This window comes from Crinia signifera, chromosome 2 (genome assembly GCF_055691185.1).
Source record: "Crinia signifera chromosome 2, ASM5569118v1, whole genome shotgun sequence".
NCBI classification, from domain to species: domain Eukaryota; kingdom Metazoa; phylum Chordata; class Amphibia; order Anura; family Myobatrachidae; genus Crinia; species Crinia signifera.
The window spans coordinates 329,178,045-329,189,451 of record NC_139218.1 but is presented as its reverse complement, the minus strand read 5'-3'; positions in this window follow the sequence as shown (position 1 = coordinate 329,189,451).

Here is an 11,407-nt window from a genome sequence, read left to right as displayed (position 1 = left end):
CATCGCGTTGTCCCAGTGGTGTGCGGCAGCAGCGGCGGCGTCACCATGGAGATCTTATGCCTGCATCTGTAGGGCTGGGCGCAGGGCAGACATTTTGGTTCCGGGCAGTGATGCAGACTACTGCTATATAACTCCGAGTTGCAATTCTTTTGACACTTGTCGCACAGCAGGAAACCGACTTTCCTTACCATTACACCCACACACCCTGTCCCTGCTTATTGCACGGAAGAATCTGCTAGATATGCACTGTTAGTAGGACTATTTATCACAGTATCGCTTTGCCCTTCCCTGTGTTTGCTGCTTGTCCCACAGAAACTGTGATCAGGGCCGTCACCAGGGTAGCAAGAGGAGGTAGACACTCAGTGGAAGTAAATAGAAGACTCATACGCTGAATAAAAATCCAATGTAAAATAAAAAAATAAAAAGCCAATATAAATTCTATATATTAATTAACATGTTCTTATATAGCGCAGCGATAAAACAAACTGGGTAACAACAGACAGACTAGGAGGTAGGATATATATATATGTATATATATATATATATATATATATATATATATATATATATATATATATATAATCGCAGTGTAAACGCACTTCAAGCCAGCTCTAGGTAAAAGGGGTGCTCCTTATGGCAGCAGCGTGTGCTCCTTTAATATAGCATATGACGGGCCCCTCAGGGTCCAATCAGGGCACTCACCAGACAATAAAATCGTGAAAAATAGTAATTTAATACATCACCACATCAAGTGTAGGACCGCAGTCCCAGTCGACGTTTCGGCCGTGACCCGGCCTTTGTCAAGACAACAGCAGTGTTGCAGAGTAACAGCAAGACAAGGAAGCCCTGAGGGGCCCGTCATATGTGATAAAGCAGATATTTATCTGATAAGATTAGATATGATTAATAACCCAAACCAAATATATTTACTTTATTACCTTTAAATATAACGGCAACGCTGAAATGATTGCACACCCACACAACCTTGTTATAAAATGTATGGCAATTAGGGAAGCCAATCCCGGGGCATTTTTTCAATCCCGGGATTCGGGATTGAAGAATGCTTAATCCCGGGATTCCCGGGATCCCGGGATTGGCTTTCCTAATTAAAAGACTGCCCCACAAACTTACATTTGATGGTTGCCGGGTGGGGGGACGGGTCGTCCATGCCGCTGGCGTGCTGGCTTCGCGCTGGCTGTGGGCGCTTGGGCTGGGCGAGTGGGCGCGCTGGCTGGGTGGGTGCTTGGGCTGGGCGGGTGGGTGCTTGGGCTGGGCGGGTGGGTGGGCGCGCTGTCCGGCACGGCATTACAATGCCGGGCGCGTCCTCTGCCTGCGCAGCGTGACCCCTGATCTCACGCTGAGAGGTCACGCTGCACACAGTGCTGCCGGGAGAAGTCGGGCAGCGTCTGAGCGATGCTCAGACGCTGCCCGGCATTAGACTGCACGCATGAAATCCCGGCGTTTTGGGGGCCAAATCCCCTAATGGCAATGCTTTACTTAAAGAATAGCTTCATTACAGGTATTTGCAAATGCAGACTAACACAAGAAACATAAAACTGACTAGCTAATACTTAAACAGATAAGGCCCATACACACTAGAAGATTTTCATTTCAAAAGACTTTGCCAAAATCTTTGAAAGATATATCTGTCACCAAAGTAGTGCGTACACACTGAGCTATTTTCCCAAAGAGCAAGAGATTTTCAGGAGGTGAAAGACTTTGCTGAAAATCTTTCATATAAAAGGCGATTTACATAATGGGCGGGGTTTGAATTCCAAGGGTGGGAGCAGTGGCCCTTTTCTTCAGTGCATTTCTGTACTGATTCAGAACTGATCGCTGGGCTGCATATATTCGGAGCCCAGAAATCATGCCACCCCACCCAGGGTGAAATCCGTCCCATGTGCACAGCTGCAACTTCATTTGCAGCCGTGCATGTAGGGAGAAACCATTCACCATCAAATTACTTTCCCCCTGCAACAAGTAAGCCAGGACTACCCAGCACTTTGATGGGCGTGGAGGGGGGAGGTGGGCACTGATGGCTGAATGGCTGGGGAACACCTGCATTTTCTGGTGAACTCCCAGAAAATGGTAATGGCATGCCCCAAAATGTCTGTCTGCTGTCAATAAGACCGCAAATGACCAGGGATCACAGGCGTTTGACAGTGGCGGCGGTAACGCATATATTGCTGACGCAGACCAGCAATGCATGTGTTAACCCCATAACATAATTGGTAGTATTCAATGCCACTTGCCGCGGCCGGCAAAGGGGGTTAAACAGCGAGGATCGCAAAAAAACAACGATCATCGCTGTTTAACCCCCTCGCCGGCTGCTCACCTTATTCAATGTTCTAGGGGAATCCTCGCCATCACAGGACTGCAAGGATTCCCCCAAACAGCGATACCCGCGGCTAATGCAGTGAACCCGCTGTATTTAGCCGTGAGTCTCGCTGCTTCTGCAGCCGCATACGCCGATTCCCCCTCGCTCAAAAAACGGAGCGAGGGGGAATTGGAGTATGAGGGGGGTGAGTTGAATATTGACAGGGCGAGCAGTGATAGCGAGCAGGAAGCCCTGCTCGCTGTCACCGCTCGCCCACGGCATTGAATACACCCCAATGTACGTTGGTGGGCAATGGTGGCGGTAACGTAGACAGTGCGGGCCATACGTTACCGCTTCATATTTTATTAATAAATATTGGTGGGCAGTGGTCCGTGCCAGCAATATATATTACTGGCTAATCAAAATACATTGGTGGGCAGGGGTACCAGCAATATATATACATGGCTGGCATGTGCCAGCCATGTATATATTACCAGCTAATCAATGTACTGTACATTGGTGGGCAGGGGTCGACCAGTAACATATACATTGCTGGCATGTGCCAGCAATGTATATATTACCAGCTAATAAATATTCATTGGTGGGCAGGGCTGCCAGAAATATATACATTGCTGGCATGTGCCAGCACTGTATATATTACCAGCTAATAAATATTCATTGGTGGGCAGGGCTGCCAGAAATATATACATTGCTGGCATGTGCCTGCAATGTATATATAACCAGCTAATAAATATTCATTGGTGGGCAGGGCTGCCAGAAATATATACATTGCTGGCATGTGCCAGCAATGTATATATTACTGGCTGATCAATAGCGCTGCTGCGGGAAGGAGTCGGAGACCAGGCATGCGGGCGGCTTTTTCTCCCTGCTCAGCCGGCAGGGAGCTGCAGCACAAGCTCGATGCTCGAGTATATACCGAGCAGAGGGAGCCGGGGAGGGAGAAGGGGACTAGAGGTGCTGGCGCCTCTGCGGATGAGAGCGGGGTGACAGCGGCGGCTTTTACCTCCCTGCTCCGTGCGGCGCTATACGGAGCAGGGGGAGTGAGTAGCACTTCAGGGGGAGGGAGAAGGGGACGCAGCGGGGCGGTCCGCCGGGATCAAAGTGGCTAGTCTTTCAGCCCGGCGGCCGTGAGGGGCGTACACACACAGCGATGATGGCTGATAAAATCAGCCATCATCGCTGGCATGCTGGTAAAACCAGCAGACTAGAGATTTTGCTAGCGATGATGCGGGAGCGCGCATCATCGCTAGTCTACCATCTGTGGCTCATACACACTGGGCGATTTTCAGCTGAAAATCGCTCAAAACGGCCAAAATGAGCGATTTTCAGCTGAAAATCGTTAAGTGTGTATGGGCCTTAATTCTAAACCAAATCAAAATGGACACCTTTCAAGGACAGTGATCAGCCATGATTAAACCTCCTTCATAGTTACCTCCAGCCCCCCCGTGCTTGCTGGTTCTTCCTCAACTGCCTTTTCCCTCCTTCTATCACTCTGCTATTTAAACCTTTATCACATTAATTAATTACTCATAAGCATTGAGTCTTATTGGAAAGCTCTGCTTTCAATCATGATGTCATAATTAACCCAACACCCAACTTCAGTGGCCTTGTGGGTCTACGCATGTGTGGCCTTGTTCCCATATTATTCAGTTTGTGGAGACTAGCTTTATGTCCTTGCTACATTATACTGTCAACATCACATTCTTAAGCTTCTAAAACCAAAAACAATTCTCTATAAGAAATCACTTTTACAGCTCTGTTCTGAATGATCAGCCATTTTATAATATTTATACAAGTCATGGTTCAACAAAATGGCTGCTGCTTCTAACAAACACCTGCTGCTTAGCGCAAAGGGAAGACCTTATACGCAGTGAATAGTACATTGTGCAACAAGCTAAAGTCATCTGCAGCAATAATAACAATATTTGAGAAAACAGAGTATAACAAAAGTATATAATTATTGATGCACTATTTCAGTTTTAACATATGCTATATATATATATATATATATATATATATATATATATATATAGATAGATAGATAGATAGATAGATAGATAGATAGATACAGAAGTACCAACACACTCGCCATTCCTAAGAATGGGGTGCAAACAGCACCCACTTCCCAGGATGGGGTGCATTGGCCTGTGACCACACACTAGTAAATACAAACACAGGGGGCACAGCACTCACTACAACAAACTAACTCACCTTAACATTCAAATAATCAATTAAATAAATAATGGGGTTTTAGTTCATGAATTGATCAATGCATTTAAGCTTGCAGCCCATCGCCAAGGGACCCCATTTCACTGCAAGTCCTACACTAACAACTGATTTTCATGGGAACCTGGCACCTGCATACACATCATAGCTAAAATGAACATGTGTTATTTTCCTGGGTTAAAGCTCAACTGCCATGTCCTTATGGCTTTTAAAAGGTGAGACCATCCCAAACACAGCACCTGAATTAGTATTAAAGGGGCAGCTGTCACAGGTTTCAGGTAAATGAGCTTATCTAGGGTGCATGAGAAAGCTATGATCACAGTAACAGAGGTTAGTTAAAAATCAACCCAAATATATAGATACAGAAGTTGATCAATTCATGAACTAAAACCCCATTATTTATTTAATTGATTATTTGAATGTTAAGGTGAGTTAGTCTCTGCACGTTACATCAGCCCCACCTGCAGTGCACATGGTTTTGTCTATTAGAGAGTGACTGTGCCACTTTGAGGGAACCAGAATAACCCCCAAATTGTGTGAAATAGTGAGTGTGGCAGGATAGCTGGGAAAGCAGAGGGAGGACAAGTATACAGGCACACCTCATAAAGCTATAACTACAGGTTGAGTATCCCTTATCCGAGATACTCGAGACCATGAGCTTTTTGGATAAGGGATTTTTCCGGATTTTGGAATATTTTTTTTGTCCATACCTTGTCCTCTGTTGGTGCCCCAATGGTCCGCTGACAGGCACAGTGTCCCCCGGCGGCCTTCAGGATCCCTTTCATGCGCATCTCTGGTCCCAGGGGTGCATTACGCGAATGCGTGGGCGCACCGGTGAAATCACCCCTGGGACCGGAGATGCCGCTGAAGGTCACCGTGGACATTGGTAGATGAGGTAGGTATGAAAAAAGGGTGGGGGGTTCTGAAAAAACATGGTTTTCGGAAAATATTTCAGTTTTTGGAATACACGGATAAGGAAGACCGACCTGTATAGTGGTACTATTAAAGTGGGGCAGTATGGATGGGCAGGGCCGCCATTAGGGGGGTGCTGTGGGTACAGCTGTCCCAGGCAAGGCCTCTCTGAGAGAGATGGAAGGGCCCAGGCAGCTCTTTTTGCCCACTGAATGAAGCAGGTTCTGGAGCGCAGGCTTCTTCAACTCAGGACCCCAGAAGTTGTAAGTGAAGTGAGGAGGGAGGAGGGGAGGGGGGCCCAGACTGGAAATCAATCCCGGGACCCAAAATTCCTAATGGCAGCCCTGTGGATGGGGCAGTATGGATGGGCAGGGCTGCCATTAGGGGGGTGCTGTGGGTACAGCTGTCCCGGGCCCGGCCTCTCTGAGAGAGATGGAAGGGCCCAGGCAGCTCTTTTTGCCCACTGAATGAAGCAGGTCCTGGAGTGCAGGCTTCTTCAACTCAGGACCCCAGAAGTGGTAAGTGAAGTGAGTAGGGGAGGGGGGCCCAGACTGGAAATCAATCCCGGGCCCCAAAATTCCTAATGGCAGCCCTGTGGATGGGGCAGTATGGATGGGCAGGGCTGCCATTAGGGGGGTGCTGTGGGTACAGCTGTCCCGGCCTCTCTGAGAGAGATGGAAGGTCCGAGGCAGCTCTTTTTGCCCACTGAATGAAGCAGGTCCTGGAGCGCAGGCTTCTTCAACTCAGGACGCTGGTAAGTGAAGTGAGGAGGGAGGAGGGGAGGGGGGCCCAGACTGGAAATCAATCCCGGGCCCCAAAATTCCGAATGGCAGCCCTGTGGATGGGGCAGTATGGATGGTGTAATGGTTAGCATTACTGACAGTGCTGAGGTCATGGATTTGATTCCCACCATGGCCCTAACGGTGCAGAGTTTGTATATGCTCGCCATACTTGCGTGGGTTTCCTCCGTGTACTCCGGTTTCCTCCCATAATGCAAAAATGTACTGGTAGGTTATATGTGTGTGTACATAGGGTAGGAAATATAGATTGTAAGCTCCACCGGGGCAGGGACAGATGTGAATGTTCAAATATTCTCTGTAAAGCGCTGTGGAATATGTGTGCGCTATATAAATAACTGGTAATAAATAAATAGTGTGATGCATGCCGAGACACACAGCCTTTCCCAAATGAAGCCACCAATCCTACAGAAGTCTTGGGGCTGCTCAGGGGTGTAAACTGTGTGCACACAGTTTTGCTTAAAAGGACAACAGCATATAAATAAATGTTTTTTGTTTATGGCTTATTATTTTAAATTAGGGATCGGCACAGGGTTGTCAGGATTCGCTTCTACACCATATTTTGCCCTATTTTCAGTGCTATGCCTTGCGGTGCTGCTAGGAAGGGTATAAGCTAGGAATTACAACATTGTCTTCACAGTTCAGATAATTTGCCATCGGTTCAGCTTCAGCGATTGTCATCCTGGAAGTCAGGTCTCCGGTGAGATAAATCACAAAGGCATCAACTTTAATGACTGTTTGCATGACATGTATATGAGCTACAATACAATACTGTTCTTCTTATCCTAGTGTGGCAGGGACAGCATACTGTAATTCCACATGAAGGGGAAAGGTGGTAAGAAAGTTAACACCAAGTATTCATTGTTTGGAGTTATTAGGGTTTATTGCCAGCCATCCTGCTTCTTACTCCCATCACTCCCTGCTGTGTACAAAACTTGTTCTGCTTTTTGGATTGCATAGCGACATACGTGCAGTGTCAGATTGAGCATGAAGGCACCACCAGGGGAAGGCAGTAATAGAGTCCCAAGCTTAAGGGAAGTGGCCAGCCCAGACAGAGGCTTGGCCAACGCTTCTAGAGGACATCACCTGCAGACAGCAAGGATACTACAGTGCAATCATCCAGGTTCTTGCTCTACCAGGTAACTGATCACTGGAATAGAGAAACAATGCCTGAGGATGGTTCAGTATTGGAGCTGTATGATGCATCAGATAATCTGATTCAGATTAGGTGGGCGCATATAGCACAGGAATGGGATCATTGGCTAGACATACATTAGGTCTCCAAGCATTAGGTTGACCACTGAAGGTCGACATGCATGAAGGTCGACAGGTCATTAGGTCAACACAAGCATTAGTTCAACATAGGGAAGGTCCACAGTCAAAAGTTCAACATGAGGTTTTTCACTTTTTTTGTCCCAAATGTCAACACAGTCGACATGGACACTAAAAAAGTGCACCGCAGCCCCTCGCATGGTTCGCTACGCTCTCCATGCTTCGACCATGGTATCTCACTACGCTCAGCACACTATTTTATTCTCCCACCATGCCCTAGTGCAGGCATGCCCAAAGTCTGGCCCGGGGGCCAATTGCGGCCCGTGATGTCACTTCAAGCGACCCGCAGCCTCCAGCCAGAAGCGAGTGGCTGGAGGCTGATGTGGGATGCACAACACATGTTTACCGTCTTTCAGATGAGTATGTGTCCAACTCCTGCTGCTGCAATTATATATCACCCTCCACCATGATCACAGTGACAGCAGCGTGGGGAGGGGGGAGCAGCAAAGGGGAAGCTTGCTCCCGTAATATGCGGAGCGGAGAAGGGCGGCGGAGGGAGCCCAAGAATCTGTCTCCTGCAGGGGAATATACAGTGAAGGGAGGCAGTATGTGGTACATTCAGAGAATGGTGGGCAGGCTGGGAGACATACAGTGAATGGGGGTAGAGTTGGGGACCATTCTGATGTGATTAATGGTTCAAAGAATGTCAGGCTGAATGGCACACGTTTTCACGTCACCATATCTGGCCCTCTTTGCAAAAAGTTTGGATGGCCTATTGGATGGTAGGGTATGAAATACCACCTGTCGGCACATGTTAGCTCAAAAAATAGTGAAAGAACCTATGTCGATCTTCCCCATGTTGACCCCATGTTGACCTAATGCTTGTGGTTAATACTAATGTTAACAGTTAACAGTTTCCAGTGCACCGCATTCCCTCGCTACGCTCAGCACACTATTTTATTCTCCCACCACATCCTAATGCAGGCATTCCCACGGTCCTCAAGGCACACCAACAGTGCAGGTTTTCTAGATATCCATGCTTGAGTACAGGTGACTTAATTAGTATCTGAGGGATTCTGATTAAACCATCTGTGCTGAAGCCTGGATATCACTAAAACCTGCACTGTTGGTGTGCCTTGAGGACCATGGTTGGGAATGCCTGTCCTAGTAGATGGTAGGGCATGAAATACCGCCTGTCAGCACATGTCGGCTCAAAAAACAGTGAAAAACCCTGTGTCGACCTTTTGACTGTTGACCTAGACACGGTCGACCTAATGCTTGTGTCGACCTAATGACCTGTCGACCTAAACCCATGTCGACCTTGACCCATGTCGATCTATCCCCATGTTGACCTAACGGTGTGGACCCAATGTTTGTTGAGCAACTTGCTGTTGACCCAATGACCGTATCCCTATCTAATTATGGTGACACATTTACGAAAGATACATATATACAGCTTTTCTTCTACACATCAGTGTACCTGGCACTTGTGACGTGAGTAGTTGGAGAACTCTCCAGCCAACATAATCAGCTGCCTTCTCCTCCCATGTATTTGTGCATGATCTTGGCTTTCATTGCCACTTTTTCCCACCGATGACTTTCTGTATTGCAGTTGTCATTATACAGGCTGTGCAGTGCCAGGAGAAACTCCCAATATATTACTTTATATGGAAATATGGGGAATGCCAATAGTATTCCCCTAAGATGTTCTATGTTGTTTTTTTCCCCCACACTATTCACTTATGGCTGTGTCACATATGTTATGCAACATTTGCAATTGGAGAAACAAACATATATTATTCAGACCCATTTATGAAACAAGTAACATTTTCAAAACTGTTTCATATAATAATATCCCCATTCTGGATATGGACATTAAAGTGCACATATTTCTCCAGTGAAATGTAAGCTTCAGTGTTCCATTTCTACCTGATCAAACCACGCTCCGAAATTAATTGATCATTATTTCATCTTTACAGATAGATTAAAGCAGGGGTGGAGGCAAACAGGAAGCTTCTCCCATGTGGCCACAAACATTAACAATTTCCCCACCCATGGGGTTGTGTAGAAAATATAGAAATGTAGGGCTACCCTAATTCTTGGGCAAGTGTGCAGTACCACATTGCGGTGGAACATCCACTGAGGATAGAATTACGCCAGCCACAGTCTCTGCACTGATGGTCTTATGCTACATGCTAATAGCCAGAGGCGTAGCTAGGGTGGAGCCGGCGGGTGCCGACATGTCACCTGGCGTCAGAGCTATAATAATAAGGCTGCTCCCCTGTATAATAATAATAATAGGACCCCACAGCGCTCACCCCTTGACCCCTGGATAGGGTCTCCAGTGCCAGGGATGCGGCGCCATGATGTTGATGCCCGCTGTGCCCGGCATCAGTCTGTGGGGAAAGTTAAAACCAGGCGAGCGCACTCACATGCCATGACGTTGATGACGTTGTGACGTCATGGCGCCGCATCCCTGCCTCCGGCATCCCTAACCAGGTTTTAACTGTCCCCAGTGCAGACCGATGCCGGGCACAGCGGGCATCAACATCATGGCGCCGCATCCCTGGCACTGGAGACCCTATCCAGGAGTCAAGGGGTGAGCGCTGTGGGGTCCTATTATTATTATTATACAGGGGAGCAGCCTTATTATTATACAGGGGGAGCAATCTGTGGAGTCTTGTTATTATTATTATACAGGGGGAGCAGCCTGTGGTGTCCTTTTATTATACAGGAGGAGCAGCCTGTGGTGTCTTTTTATTATACAGGGGGAGCAGCCTGTGGGGTCATGTTGTGATTATACAGGGGGAGCAGCCTGTGGGGTTGTTATTATTATTATGACCTTGCTGTTATTATTATTAACGAGCAAGCTCAGTCCTCTTAGCAACGAGCAAGCTCAGTCCTCTTAGCAACGAGCAAGGTCTTTTCGCCCGAAGTGGGGGGGCGCAAAAACAGCCCTTGCTCCGGGCACCGTGGAACCAAGCTACACCACTGCTAATAGCACCTACGTTGGGTCATACATTTATGTATTTCTAAACTGAGAGCAGGTGCTATCATGTAGTGAAGAACCACAAGAGCAAATATGTCTTGCCATGGCTGGTGGCTTATCATATGTTTGCAAATGTTGTGTAACAGAGAGCGCTCTATAACTATTAACATTTAGAATGTATGTCTCTTGCTGGTCTACACTTGTATGCTGGGGGTAATTTGCCTGTTTTCTAGATTAATCCTCCCTTACAAGCACCTGTGATGGACCAATACATTTATTCTGGTCAATTATCATACGTGTATCACTTTTCAGATATAAATGGATGGGATCTGGAGTTGGAGGGAATGCTGATTCTTGTAGTGCCATTTGGTTGCTTCAGATGAGTTGTCTCTCAATTAAGAAATACGTAAATGTATGATCAAAGTAGGTGCTATCCTCATGTAATGTTAGACCACCAGAGCAGGAACGCCTTGTTGTGACTATATGCAAATTTAAGGAACTCAGAGGACCAGATGTATTAAGCCTTAACAAGTGGTAAAGTGGAGAGTGATAAACGACCAGCCAATCAGCCCCGAACTGTCATTTCTCAAATGCAGCCTGTAACATGGCAGGTAGGAGCTGATTGCCTGTTCATTTAACATGCTTTATCACTCTGCACTTTATCACTTGTTAAGGCTTTATACATTCTGGCCCTGAGATCTCTGCATTACTATTAATTACTATAATTTTTTTGGGGGGGGGTGACAATCCCGAGAATGAACATTTTTCAATTCCGATTCCCGGGACTGAAAAAATGCAGTGGGATTGGTATCCCTACATGCACCTATGATGTACTGATTTGTGTAACTACCATTCTGTGTATAAAGGAAAAGT